This window comes from Mixophyes fleayi, chromosome 1, assembly GCF_038048845.1.
Source record: "Mixophyes fleayi isolate aMixFle1 chromosome 1, aMixFle1.hap1, whole genome shotgun sequence".
NCBI lineage: Eukaryota > Metazoa > Chordata > Amphibia > Anura > Limnodynastidae > Mixophyes > Mixophyes fleayi.
This window is the reverse complement of record NC_134402.1, coordinates 21,567,797-21,580,864: the sequence shown is the minus strand read 5'-3', so window position 1 is coordinate 21,580,864 and position 13,068 is coordinate 21,567,797. Positions and strand designations below refer to the sequence as shown.

Sequence of the window (13,068 nt, the reverse complement as noted above, 5' to 3'; positions counted from 1 at the left end):
TCTGTTTACTGATTAGGAAAAGTTTATTGGTATAAAATAGGAATGGAATCTTGCAGGAACAGACAGCTGACAACAGAGTGTTCCGTATAACCTGCAGGACTGTAAGATGTGTAATGCAGACGGAACCCTGCCATTATCATTCTGGACCACGAGGTGCTCTGATCAGCATCAGGGCCATGACTGGGTCTGAAGGGATTTCTACAGAGAAACTACAGAGATGTGCACTAAATTCAGCTTCCCGGACACATATTTCATCCATGAGGACAGACTGAAACACACCGTGTAAAGCATTTCATTTCCAGCTAATTACGGAGCTGGATTTCATTGGCTTTGTGCATAACACAACGTTTAGGAAACATTCGCCACAAATATACCCAGTTTATAAAATAAAGGTACACCAGACACATATATTATAAATGTTAGGAATATAATAAAATCTGTTATCAGCTCTAATTAAAAATACCTTCCTGCTTAGCTGTTATTCTCTTGAATCTGCTGCAGCCTCTGTGATGCTGGATTTACATTAATTATCTGGTTGTCAAAGTCTGAGCAAGGTTGTCAGGGACCACAATCTTTCGAGTCACTACTCAATGCTATACGAGTGCTGAGAGAATTCTTGGCAATGCCTTTCTATTTTCTCCGACCCCCATTTCTGTATCTTTTTTACTCATTCCAGTGTAAAATTTGGGGCACAAATCGGCAGATGGGACAGAACGTCAACCCTCATCTCCTCCCATTAGGCATTGCATTTACACAGACGCTGCCGTCATTGCTCGCAAATCCATTTGGTTATCCATAACAACGATACCTGCAACTCATAAACTGTGTACCTCATACTTACCAACTGTTTACTCTTTCCCTTCTGAGTGCATTGCACTGCGCCACGAGGGCGGGTCTAAATAGATGCAACCCCCCCTCATAACGCAATGCTGGGATTCCATGTGAATCGTGCCATAGAGGCTCCCATCCTGCCAACTTCACTAGGAAGTGGGCAGGATGTGGGTGAATGGCAGGACTTGTAGAGGGGGGTTTCCACACCATGCCACCAGTGGGCGTGACCAGCATGCATGGGGCATAGCCATAATTTTAGACAGTTCTTGGCTGCTCTCAAATTCTTCCTATCCCTATAATATACATGGGCAATGCTGCCTGCACTACAGAGCTGTGTGAAGCAGGAGCAGGGTCGTCCCCGTCCCCCCCCTCGGTTTGCCTATGGAGACCTACCCCGAATTCAGGAGTCTCTTGGATATTCTGGTGTAAGTATTTAGCTGTATAAAGTTACATCATACCAGCCAATATTACTCCTCTTCCAGATGGGAGGCAAAGTGGCAAGCGAGGGGGAGGAGGACAAAGCATTGCTCCACAACCTGCGTCATTTTACACCTCCAAGGGGCAATGCGGCACCCCAAGGCCCGACTACAATGGAGCAAATTGCCGTGATTCACGTCATCAATTTGTCCAAGGGTGCGGGAAAATTGCCTGCTCTTCCGAGAGTCTGGGACACATACCCAAATCTCTGGAGCCTCCTGGCAATTCCAGGAGAGTAGACAATTATGAGTTGCACACATGTTTGAATACTGACCATTTGAGTTCAGTTGAGTTCATTCATTGACTACGAAGCGTCAAAAAGCGAGCAGCCAGTCAGAGTGGTCTAAAACAAATTGTTAATAAAATTCAATCCAACTTGATGGGCTTTAGATAATATGTAGTAGAGAGATTATGGTGAAATTTTAAAGTGTAATAGGCCATTGTTGCGGAGTTCCGGTGACGTAGTCTTTGAATTCCGTTTTGGCTTCACCATTCTGCGCTGAATTTGTCAATTTCATATTTTGGGTGACTTATAGTCTATAGAAACAGCTGGGATCTATGATATTGTCAATTGATTCTGCTCTGTGTGAATGTCGCACTGAATACTTAAAGCAAAATTCCCTGCGGGAAACGTGAGAATTTCTTGTGTCTGATCGCAGAACGAGCTGAGGAACAGTTTTAAAAAAATTTGTCGATCTTTAATACAGTGTTGCCTATTTTTTAACCATTTTTATCATTTCAAATAGTCCTTTCCAAAAACTATTATGTGAAAAAGCATACTGAATAGAGATTAGATTATGAGAATTGTGTACAAGGAGTTATATTGTGCAGAAAAGTAAAAAATAGAGAAATTTCTAAGAGCAAAAATGTCACCGGACAGTCTTTAAATTTTGGTTCTGTCCCAAAGAAGTAGCTATAGTCGGCAACTATGGTGCTATGTGTTTCATTAGAAATCCCTATAGCTTTGATACATCATAAATATGCCTCCAATCTGTATTTACGTTGTAACTTTATACAGATAAAGCCACCAGCGAGTGTCCGGTAATACCAAGTTTATACATATTATACAGAGCTCGGATCTGCAGATATGACCCAACGCTCACCCCACAGCCACTTACTGACGCCCCTGAGGAAATCTGCAAAGATAAATCTGACACTCGGACAAGATTTAATTACCTTTCTCAGTAATTTGTGCTGTAAACCTACTCAGGCATCAAAGGCTGATATTTTGTCTGCATTCTGGCATTCGTCTAATCTATTTTATTTATATCCCAGGGTATAACAACAAATGTTGGGTTGGTTGGGGTTTGTAGTTCCACAACAGGTGAAGATCCACAGGTCACCTAACTCTATGGAAAGGCTCCAGTCGAACACAGGTTATTATTTACCCGTATAATAATGACTGATTCAAGGGAGACAATGACATTGGTATACTTTATAACTATTACTAGACAACAGCGAATTGTGATTTGTCAATATTTGGGCTTACTGGGAGGTAAAAAAAAAAAAAAAAGAGGAAAGGCGATGTTTACATATACCAGTAGTTCACACATATAGGCAATCGTGCAATTAAGTGGGAACAAATTACAAGAGTTCTAGTAAGGAATTATATGCAGGAATGGGGGCACTCACATGTCCAATAGCCGGTGTGGCCTCACAAGGGCAGTTTGGGGTTTGACTGAGCATGCACCACGCCCTCGCTTTGCTGTTCTGAGAAGGCGTTGGGGTCAGCACAAAAACAGCGAATCCCCAAACCAGTCTTCACTGCGCATCCCCGGCCCCCACTGAGCGGCCGGCTTCCGTACATCTGGGCCTGTAACAGCCGCACCTTATGCAGTGGTTATAGTCCTGCCATTTTCTGCTCAGACAGTCATTAAAAAGATGCAAACAAGGTTTAAGGCCAGCAGGAAAACAACTCAAGCAAACAGTAGTTCATAGAAGTCTATATTATGACTATTGCAATTCCCTTCTTACTGGTCTTCCCCAAAACAGACTGAAACCCCTACAATCTATTTTGCACACAGCGGCAAGATTGATTTTCCTTGCAAATCGCTATTCCTGTTAAATCATTCTGTCTGTCTCTACACTGGTTGCCTGTTTTCTTCCGAATCCAATATAAAATACTTTTACTAACCTACAAGGCCATCACTAAAGCTGCACCAACATACATCTCCTCTCTTGTCTCAAAATATCTCCCAACTCGGCAACTCCGTTCTGTACAAGATCTGCGTCTCTCATCCACCCTCATTACATCCTCCCATTCCCGGTTACAGGACTTTTTTCAGGCTGCACCCACTGTATGGAATTCTCTCCCTTGCACAGTAAGACTTTCCTTTGGTCTACAGACTTTCAAGCGTTCTTTGAAAACCCACCTCTTCAGACAAGCTTATAATATTCCTCCACCACCCTCTTAACCTCACTACATTACCCTATCACCACCCGTTACACAATTTCACACAAGACAACTACCCCCTGACCAACATTGTTGTGTGACAGGATCATTTAGCTTATGAGTCACTTTTACCTTTGCAGTCTGTCTGGGCCGAAATGCAAAATGTAGACTTAACCTCATGTGTCAAACTCCCATTGTCCCATAGACTGTAAGCTTGCGAGCAGGGCCTTCTCACCTCTTTGTCTGTTTTACGCAGTTTGTTTATTAGTTTACTATGTTTGTCCCCAATTGTAAAGCGGTACGGAATATGTTGGCGCTATATAAATAAATTAATTATGATGATGATGATATATTATTTCTCCTGCCCCTGTCACACAAGCAAGTAAACTACTGCTAAAAAAAAAACCTGCTTAAATATTATATAGCAGTTCTCAAGCAGCGTTTTCCTGAAAGTAGGAAAAATGCTGTTAATATTAAAGAGATTCTGTCCTGAGATGTTTTCCTGCTTTGTGAAAATCATCCGGTGTAACAAAACTAAGGAGATAATCACACCAGAGCTTTTTGTTCTACATTTGTTGCTGAAGGAAAAATCTGCAATTTTTGATAAAGATGCTGTCCTCCTGAAATAAATTAGTTTTTCCCGAGGGTGTCACGTAGACAAATTTTTTGATCTGGCCGCTGTTAAAATACTTAAGCAATGTTTAGGGAGAAAAGTTGCTCCATAGAATCTATGCTATTTCTCCTGTACTTGTCATATCATCATTATCATCACCTTAATTTATTTATATAGCGAGACAGAATCCACAGCTCTGCACAAGCAACAAAAAATAAACAGAAAAGATACAGATAAGTAAAGGATACTAGAAATAATAGATTCAGTAAAAATCAATACAAGAGACTTTAGAGAAAGCAACTACAAAAGAAGACACAACCAGAACAAAGGAAACATTACAAAGAAGATGATGAGATAGAAGGTAAAGAGGCCAACTTTTAAGAGTTACCATCAATAGGGTTAGGGTAGTAAATGGAGACGATAGAGGTGGAGTGAAAGGGGCAGGTGGAGGGTGAAGAGGGAATTGTCTTAGGATGGGGCCCGATAGACAAGTGTGAAAAGGTCAGTTTTGAGGAAGCGTTTGAAAGATTCGAGGCTGGCGGCGGGTCTGATTGGCAGGTCCATCTTAACAACATTATGGTGGGCCCCCAGGCAAAGCAGTGCACCAGGGCCCCTATAAATATAAATATATATATATATATATGTAAAAAAAATAAGTGATTTTATATATATATATATATATATATATATATATATATATATATATGTGTGTGTGTGTGTAAAAAAAAAATGATTATATCTATATCTATATCTATCTATCTATCTATCTATCTATATATATCACTTTTTTTCAAATCCCCCTTAACTCACCTTTCAATCGCCTTGTTCTCGAAGTCCGATCCCCCTCTCTTCTTCGTCGCTGTTCTGCGCTTCTCCGTGCAGCGCTCCTCAGTGCTGTGCTCGCAGTGAATGTCGGGCGTGATGACGTCATCACACCGAACATTCAATGCGTGCGCAGCACAGAAGAGGGGACCAAGGAGGGAGCCGGATCGCAACCTGACCTGACCTGAACGGTCAGGTGACTGCAAATGGCAATGGCTTAGAGGAAAATGGCTTAGATACTAAGTAAAGCATTTCACTAAGTGTTCATACCTGTCAACAGTTCTGATTTTCAAAGTACAGAACATTTGAGATGAGGCTCTCCCCTAAAGCCTCGTGGTCTGCAGTATTGGTACTTTAGGAACATATGATTGGTGAGATCCTCTTCTGGTCAGCTGCAATAAACTTCTCCTATCACACGAGGTGAAAGGGATCAGAAAAACTGGCTACAAATGACATTCAGCTCCTGTTAGGCAATTTAGTTTTCTTTATCCAGAGTGTCAGTTATCAGAGGTCCTCGCTGACTGTCAATCTTGGAACCCTGGTGAATTGATGAAACAATGGACTGTTCAATGGAAGAACCCCCAATAATGACCTATTGAAGGGAAGTTGTAGATTAAGAAACTTAATTTAGGATGGAGATGCCACTTAAAGAACAAAAAGAGTAGATTATTGACATAACAGGACATCACTAGTGGATGTATCTGAAACCTGCAGTTTTTGGGGCAGATTTAAATACTTATTCTAAAGAGAAAGGAGGGCGGGGGAGAGCCAAAGGACAACAGTCAAGGATTGCTCCGAGCCTTCTGATTGGGTCTCTAAACATCCTGATATCCTGGCTTCTCATTATTATGGGTATTTATGATTTCACCATCATGTTCCAGTTAGGAGTGGGTTTAAATGTATAGTGCATTGCAGACCAGTTCAAGTGCTTGTCATGTGCATATGGAAAGGGGCTGGAAGTGGCCTGTTTTATGTCTTACCTACAAATCACTTATAATATTCTCTCATGAAAACCAGAGCACAATACCTTGCACTACCTTACCTCTGCAAGCCATCTAGAGTAAATATAAATTCTGATTACTTAGGGACAGATTTATCAAAAAGAGAAAAGCCCCATTGCACGAGTTTTCAGCATTTTTTTTTTCCATTTTGCCCTATACAACAAAGGCCATTTTCCCATTATACACCGAAGGCCGACTATAACCCTGTCAGCTGTAAAGGTTCGCCGGCTTTTGTGAAGGTGATAACAGATTAAAATATTTTTTAAAAAATATTTTTTGGGCATCTAAAAGGTTTTATTTTCATATTTTCATGTTTTTTTAAATACATTTGATCTTTTTTTTTCTTTCTTTTTACCCTTTTTATTTTTCCCACAATAGTAAAACTGACAGCCCAAGCCCGGCCTTTCACAGGCCCGCAATATTTTGTTGTTGTTGTTAATTTGTAGTGATAACTAGTGATCCTAGTTCTTTCGAGGGCTTTTCTAAACTGGGGGGGGGGAGGGACAAACATTTTATGTTGAGTAGTCTTTCAAGTTGCTTACTTTGTCTGCCACTTATATAGAAGATTTATGATTTTGTTCTTCTAGTTTTCTAATAGAAGTAGTCAGCAGCCTGTGATTACAGAAGATTGTCTTTCTTGTGCTTTGTACATGAGCTGCCTGTTACATGGATAGCAGAAGCCTACAAGAAAAACAACGTGATATACAGAGAAACATAAGCTTTGCAAACTGAGCCGACTCATGTTACATCATGGGGTAGGTTTGTAATAGTTCATATTTGGGGGCAGGGCCGGACTGGCCATCTGGCACTTCTGGCAAATGCCAGAAGGGCCAATGGCAGAGTGGGCCGGTCCGGCTCCCTGCGATCCCCCGATTAAATACATTTTTCATTTTTTGTGTGTGTGTAGCAGTTATGATGTCACAGAGAAAGGCATATGTGTGCAGGGGGGGGGAGAGAAACGGCATATGTGTGCAGGGAGGGGGGGGGAGAGAAACGGCATATGTGTGCAGGGGGGGGGGAGAGAAACGGCATATGTGTGCAGGGAGGGGGGGGCAGAGAAAAGGCATATGTGTGCAGGGGGGGGGAGAGAAACGGCATATGTGTGCAGGGGGGGGGAGAGAAACGGCATATGTGTGCAGGGGGGGGGAGAGAAACGGCATATGTGTGCAGGGGGGGGAGAGAAACGGCATATGTGTGCAGGGGGGGGAGAGAAACGGCATATGTGTGCAGGGAGGGGGGGCAGAGAAAGGGCATATGTGTGCAGGGGGGGGGAGAGAAACGGCATATGTGTGCAGGGGGGGGAGAGAAACGGCATATGTGTGCAGGGGGGGGGAAGGAAACGGCATATGTGTACAGGGGGGGGAGAGAAACGGCATATGTGTGCAGGGGGGAGAGAAACGGCATATGTGTGCAGGGGGGGAGAGAAACGGCATATGTGTGCAGGGGGGGGGGGCAGAGAAAAGGCATATGTGTGCAGGGGGGGAGAGAAACGGCATATGTGTGCAGGGGGGGAGAGAAACGGCATATGTGTGCAGGGGGGGAGAGAAACGGCATATGTGTGCAGGGGGGGAGAGAAACGGCATATGTGTGCAGGGGGGGAGAGGAACGGCATATGTGTGCAGGGGGGGAGAGGAACGGCATATGTGTGCAGGGGGGGGAGAAAAACTGTATTTGTGTGCAGGTAGGGTGGGCAGAGAAAAGGCATATGTGTGCAAGGGGGGGGAGAAAAACGGCATATGTGTGCAGGGGGGGAGAGAAACGGCATATGTGTGCAGGGAGGGGGGGCAGAGAAAAGGCATATGTGTGCAGGGAGGGGGGGGCAGAGAAAAGGCATATGTGTGCAGGGAGGGGGAGGCAGAGAAAAGGCATATGTGTGCAGGAGGGGGGGAGGGAGAGAAACGGCATATGTGTGCAGGAGGGGGGCAGGGAGAGAAACGGCATATGTGTGCAGGGGGAAGAGGGGTGATTGAAAATGTGTGCAGGGGGAAGGGGGTGAGTGAAAATGTCTGCAGGGGGAAGAGGGGGTGATTAAAAATGTCTGCAGGGGGAAGAGGGGGTGATTGAAAATGTCTGCAGGAGGGGGGGGCAATGGCTGTAGGAGGGGGAAAATAAAAATGGCCAATGTGTGTGGGGGACAGTATATGACTGTAATGTGTGTGGGGGACAGTATATGACTATAATGTGTGTGGGGGACAGTATATGACTATAATGTGTGCTATTAAGTGAATGTGGGGCTGTTTGCGGAAAATGAGTTATATTTCTTAAATGTGATTATGAATTATTTAATGCCTGGGATGGTTGTGGGAAATGGTTATTTTTATTAAACATAAATGCTATTTAATTTCTTGCTGAGGTTGTTTGGAGGGAGGGAAATAGATTTATTTATTAAATGGGAATACTATTATTTTAATGTTGGGGCTGGAGTGAGGCCTAATTTTATAACGTGAGTGCTATATTGAGTTAACACCGGTGCTGTTTGGAGTTCTCTAACTTTCATGTACCAATTTTATTTTTCCAAATAGGGCCCCCAACATTCCAGGATCCAGACAAGCAGCAACTGATCTAAAGACACCAGCAGCCACAAGTGGTGACAATGACAAGACAGGTAAGAGACAGCAGGACAGTCTGCCAACTGTCCTGAATTTGGTGGGTGACTGTCCCGCTTAGTCAGGATTTGGTCTGACTGCAAGGACAGTTGGGAGGTATGTCCTACTTCCCATTGTACTGCTTGTGAAGGCAGAACTGTGTGCACCTAACAGTAGTGCTCACAGTATTGCCTCTGTATTTGTTGAAAATGTGTCTAATAATCATATTACATCATAGGAGCTCCCCTGTCTTAAGTGCCTAGTGCCCCCTGAGCCTAAATCCAGCTCTGGTTAGAAGGAGGGAGCGGATAGCTACTCCCAGTCCCTGGATAGGACACAGCCTGCAGAGCAAGCCGAGGAGCTCTAAGTCTCATGAGATTTATTAATCTTGTGAGACTAAGAGCTTCCCTGCTCACTCAACAGGAAGTTCCCACCCTGATGGATGTCAGCAGCATCAGAAGCATAGATAAGTACAGTGGACTGGGGGTGTTGTAATGTGTTTCTGGGGTGGGGGGGGTGGCATGATAGGGAGGGCCTGATAAATGTAATGTTTTATTATAATGTATGTATCAATGCCCCATGTTGACCACGCCCCCAACATAATGTGGCCACGCCCTTGGCAGCAGTTTTTTCATGCTCATCAACAGAGATGGGCTTGTATGCTTGAAATGCCATGGCTGATTTTTAGTCCCAGTCTGGCCCTGTTTGGGGGATATGAAAATGTAGGCACTACCGATAGGCATATAAGGCCGGAGTTACCTCTTACGGCTCCGAGTTAATATTGCTGGATGCTTTGAGCAACGTTTAGCTTTCTTGGCAATATTTGTTATAAGTGCCGGAAATAAGTGATTGAATTTTTGTTATTGATGCAATAAACAGCACTAAAGAATTTATATTTATCTCCTCAATGGGGTTGGTATTAATAAATAGGCTCCAGTGTAAATAGTCATTCTTATTACTACATTGTTATAAATACTTAATTACCTCACTATGAGCCAAAATGTAAAAGGTGCCAAACAGACTTCCTGATCTACCACCATTGTTACAGAATGTCCAGATTGTACAATTAGAACTCTGGGATTACGTCATGGGGGATTGGCTCCATACTTTCCAAATATGTCTGGGCCATTTACAATATTTATACAAGAGTGTTTTATAGGGTAAGATGTCATTATATTGGTCAAGCTCCGTATGGTCCAAACTTGACCCAGATCCGCCGAAACTCTGACCGTATTGTATAAGATCCAACCCCTTTCGTGTTCCAGGGCTGTGGAATTCGAGATCTAGGGCTGGATTTACTAAACTGCGGGTTTGAAAAAGTGGAAGTGTTGCCTATAGCAACCAATCAGATTCTAGTTATTATTTACTTAGTACATTCTACAAAAAGACATCTAGAATCTGATTGTTGCTATAGGCAACATCTCCAACCCGTAGTGTAGTAAATATATGCCCTAGTGTAGCTGATGCATGTGAAATGTGCATATAAAATGCAACTATACCTTTTCATCAAGTTAGGGTCAGCTAGCATTGGGATTGATAATGGTGCAAAAAGAAGTACTACCAACCCTCCTAAAAATGCGTTTAACACACCCATAGAAGAGGGAAGTAGTCTGCTTTCAGGCTGAACCATGTACATCATCTATTACTAGGTATAAACAGCCTAAATTGGAAAGGCCTGATGTATGTGTGTGTAGATGTTGAAGGTCATCTCCTAGTCTTCCTCTGCTATCCCAGAAATGTCTCCACCACTGACAAAAGGCCCTTTAAACAACGCCAATGTGCAGTTCCAAATCCAGAGCCAAATTGCAAATCAAGAAACTGGGAGTTAACAGCCCATCTTCCACCTTCTGATAAGTAGCTGTCAACATCTTAATACATTTCCACCAATGCTTTGAAGGTTCCTCTATACCAGCAGAAAAGGGAAAAACGTGTCGTATGGCCACCAACACAAAGCAATCTTATTGCATTGTCATTGTATTTATCAGATTAAGTTCCGTAAGCAGATCATGATTTACACTGCTGGGAGACTAAGGAAATCTAAGGGGTCTATTCAACAAAGGGTGAAGATCAAAAAGGCCGGCGTAAATGGCTGCAAAACGCTCTTTTGCCATTTATTTAACAAAGAGTTAACCCCAGAAAAATCTGAGATCTCTCCAGCCTTATTCTACTTACTGCGGCCCTCATAGGCCTCTCTGGGGACAGTGGCATTAGGCAATTGATTCATCTCAGGATGGTGTTACTTAACCGTTACAGTGGGATCCAGCTGAAGTCTCTGTGTAGGACTGGATCCCTCACGGGTGATGGCGCTGTGCGCATACACATAGCACTTCCTCCATTCCCCGGCAGCGTTAGGTCTATTTATTAATATATATGGCTAATTTACTGTCTCCTCTTATCGCAGCGACAAGAAAAATCATCATGTTTTTTCATGTAGCACACAAATATCAACTTTAAATGTCAGTGTACGAATAAGCTATCAAGTATTTGTGTGCTACATGAAAAAACAGTTAGTATATAACTTATGTGCAAAACAGAAAACTAATTTGCACCCCTTGCATTGAAACATGGTTTTGTCCAGGAGACTGAAATAAGAAGTTTCTTCAGTTAAGATCCTTAATGAATCAGGCCCAATGTTATTAATTAGCTGTTGAGCTATAACATTCCTCAAACTCATCTCTCAAGGAGAGGTGGGCCCAGGAATCAAAATTTGTCAGGGGGCCCATAATTCTTATGCATACTTGCCGACTTCTGGCAAGGTCTGTCCGGGAGAGGGGCGCGTCTAGAGGGCGGGAGGGGGCGGGAGGGGGCGGGGCACAGCCAAACGCGTCATTTTGGCCCCGCCACCGCAACAAATCTGCCGTTTTGTAGCAGGGGCGGGGCCAAAATGACGCGATTCACCATTACATCCGGCGATTCGCCATTGCGGGATGCAGGAGACTTGCCAGCTCTCCCCGGAGTCCGTGAGGCCGACCCGAATTTTGGGAGTCTCCCGGACATTCCGGGAGAGTTGGCAAGTATGTTCTTATGGGTGCCTCTGTCCATGTCAATGTAATCCGTTCGCTTCTGACCTTTTTTTTAGCCTCTGAAGTATTAAAGATCTCACCACGCAAGAAGCTTCTCTTTAAAATTCATACATACATGTTACCCCCGTGGGGTAATGCTCTATCATGTCTCTTTATATTTTAAATGTGGCATACTGTTCATCACAGGAAGACATTATTTTTTATTAACTACCTTAAGTTTTCTCCTGGATAATGTTACAATACAAGGGGTGCAAATTAGTTTATTATTTTGCACATAAGATAAATACCGGCTGCTTTTTCATGTAACACACAAATACTTGATAGATTTATTTGTACACTGAAATTTAAAGTTCATATAGGACATGCTCTACCCCAATTATAAATCTGTCCCCACATTTTAAATATACCTCCCCCTCCAATGCAACATGGTTTTGTCAAAGTGCAAAGTTACTTCTTTTTGCTCTGCTTTCCTTGCACACTGTGTAATTGAATATATAGAAATGGGCATCGTTTTGATATACCAGACTTTCCCCGTTACCCTGTAGACCTAGGCTGTGTAACACTAGAGGGGGGGAGAAGGAAGGTTGCCCAGCCTGGATTTTTATTAAGTCCCCCTTTATACTATATCATGCTGTCAGTAATTGCTATCCATCACACACTTAGTTGGTTGAGCAAGGGTTAAACCAATGTTCTCCGGCAACCGGCATGTTTGTCATTCCAGCCTGGCTCTGTCACACAGCACATCCCCAATGTAATGTATTCTTTGATTTCTACCAGCAATTATATCACAGGCAGGCATGCAAAAGGCCTTTCCTACAGCACACAAACATGAGACAAAGACTCCCTTATATCTCGGGCTGTGATGGCAGCAGCGATTAGGAGGACAATCAATAATTCTAGGAGATATAGGGAGAGCGGCAGCTAGTCCGCGGCATTTTATTTGTTTGCTCGAGTCCTGTATCGCCGGCAGCTCCATCACCGGCGAGCGTGCAACGCGGGCCGCTATCTGTACAATTACTGAGTACTGCAGCTGGTTACTAAACGGCCTGCAGGCACGCTGCTCTTCCATCACGCCAATCTAGTCTAATGCTGGCGCTAAGGGTACCGGCCAGAGGCTGGCTAATGGCATCCTTTATCACTGGCCGATAATACGGAATATACAGGGTACTCACTTTAACCCCTTGTATACAGGGAGAGGCTAAGGGAGGGAGGATTTCAACTTTAATCCCGTTGACTGAGTAAAAGATGGTTATTATATTATAAATATATTATATTTTAGTCAAGGCCAACATTACATTGAATATTCTAATGTCTACAGCCGTCA

General features: G+C 43.3%; 1 protein-coding gene across 4 annotated transcripts in view; it reads right to left on the bottom strand.

Moving 5' to 3' along the window:
• Window positions 1-13,068, bottom strand: part of CTNNA2 (catenin alpha 2) — a 1,470,003-nt gene that overhangs the window by 497,844 nt on the left and 959,091 nt on the right. The gene's annotated exons all lie outside the window — the stretch shown is intronic.